Below are 2,500 nucleotides of genomic sequence, written 5' to 3'. Positions count from 1 at the left end.
ATAAAAATTATATTTTTAAGGTTCTTCACAGGAATGATTAATGTACGTGTTTCAAATTACCTCCAGCTCTGACTGATAAATTTGTGAATAATGCAAGAAATTCTCAGGTTTAAAAAGTCTTTAGGTGTTGATTAAATACGCCAAAGACGAATAAGTAGCAACAAACAGTTATAGTACTCTGTGTTAAATTTAGCAACAAGGAAAATAGAAAAAAAAAATAAATGTCCGGTAATAAAAATAATAAAAAAGACGTTAAGACATCAAAATGACCAATTTCCGAGGAACATAAGAATAACAGATAAAAAAAAATGGAATGTTAATGACAAACAAAGACGAGTAACCTTGACTAAAATTAGTAAGGGTTACAAAATATAGACCTTATACGACACAAGAGAGAGAGAGAGAGAGAGAGAGAGAGAGAGAGAGAGAGAGAGAGAGAGAGAGAGAGTCTCTCCATAAATACCTCAGCTGGATGAGACCAACAGCTGTTGGGACCCCCAACCACTTTCCAAAGGGTCTTCCACATGCACCTCTCCTCCTCCTCTTCCTCTCCTACGGTCCTTCCTTCCTTCCTTCCTCCCTTCCTTTGCACCTCATCCTGCGGCGTCTGGACCCGTTCTATCAGGTTGAAGTCCCCGAGAAGTGACGGGGGCTTCCAGACCCAGAAACTCTTACGGGGGGGGGGTCTCCAACGGCCCCCGGGTGCAACGTACCAAAACCTCACTCAATGGGGCGAACAAAAGGGGCGAGCCAAGTCGCCGCCTGATTGGCTGAGACGCTGCTGTCTCAGCCAATCACTCCGGGAGGTCTGCAAGATCCAGCGGCTCATCTGATGGGATAGTGATTGCGGCGGAAGTTTAAAATTCCTCTGCCTTCTTAGGGTCTCTCTCTCTCTCTCTCTCTCTCTCTCTTGTGATTCCTATTTTTCTCTCTCTCTCTCTCTCTCTCTCTCTCTCTCTCTCTCTCTCTCTCTCTCTCTCTCTCTTTTTCTATATTTTTTGATCAAGTCCTTTACATCTAAGCTCATGTCAAGCCGGCCAATAAAACTGGTGATAGATAGATTAAATACATGGCGACCGATGGGTGGGCCTTTAAACCGTGCCATTCTCATGACAAATTTCGGACCGGAGGAATGCGTTATTGGTGATTGGAATTTTCCGTCGGTTCATGATGTATTTGTCGTGATCAGACAGGTCGGAATTCACTCTTGAAGGCATCACGCTCCGAGTAATTATATTACTTTCTATCGGATTCCAATTTAGCTTGAAGTAACAATGCTGATACTTTTTTGTTATTTTTTGGGACTGTCATTGACGTCACAGATATATCTGGAATGGCTAGAAAAGTCATATTAATATTCTTATGGTTTGTAATGCCGAAATGTTTCTCAAATAAAAGTTTCTATTCTGGTAAGCCTTAAATCTCTCATTTAGATTTCTTCTAGAGAAGAAATACATAACATAATTTAAATAACAATAACATAATTAAATAAGAAGCCTTCTAATCTTATATAGCCATTTGAAATTTGTCTAATGATAACACCCTTTTAAAAATACAAACACATAAAATAAAAGTATTTAACAACCTACTCAAAATGCAACTGATTCAGAAGAAATATCATTAAAACATACATCATATTTTACATATGGAGGTTTTAATTATAAATTTCTGTGTCATAATTTTATGAAGTGATTAAATTTGCTTATTAAATGTCAGAAATACATATGCTCATACATACCATTTATATATATATATATATATATATATATATATATATATATATATATATATATATATATATATATATATATATATATATATATATATATATATATATATATATATATATATATATATATATATATATATATATATATATATATATATATATATATATACACACACACATTGTATCTGTGTACCTGCCTGTGCAACCAAGATCTGAAATCTATAGTAATACTTGTGTTTTATTATTGTTAAGTATATTACGTGAAAGGGGCATTAATTTTTGTAACTGAATTAAGGTTCTTCAATGCAGGTACGTGACCACTAGCATTATCTAAGACGCTTTGGAACCCTGAAATGGGCTGCATTTAACCCCCAGTACTGATATAACGTTGAATCGTAACACTTAACATTACACAGAGAAGGCTTCTAAAATAACGACTTCAGATGTTATCTAGTAACTGATGATTCATGAACTTGGTCTGTGAAAACATCAATGCACAATTTCAATTAACTGTTGAATACAGAAGTTTTTTTAAGATGAAAACAGCAAGATTATATTTTAAGAAAATAGCTGGACACGAAAATACCTTAATCTGGAACCAGCGAGTTTATATTTTTCGTAGTTGGTACATAAGAGGTTACGTTATAGTGAAACGATTGGTATTATATCATCCGTAAATTCTGGACAAGAAAGTTTTTCAGAGTGCAAACAGCTATCACCTATCATCTAGTAATGCCTAAGGAAAGGATTTTATAGAATACATGTTTTTTG

This window comes from Macrobrachium rosenbergii, chromosome 46 (assembly GCF_040412425.1).
Source record: "Macrobrachium rosenbergii isolate ZJJX-2024 chromosome 46, ASM4041242v1, whole genome shotgun sequence".
In the NCBI taxonomy this organism is placed as follows: Eukaryota; Metazoa; Arthropoda; class Malacostraca; order Decapoda; family Palaemonidae; genus Macrobrachium; species Macrobrachium rosenbergii.
This window is presented reverse-complemented; position numbering follows the sequence as displayed.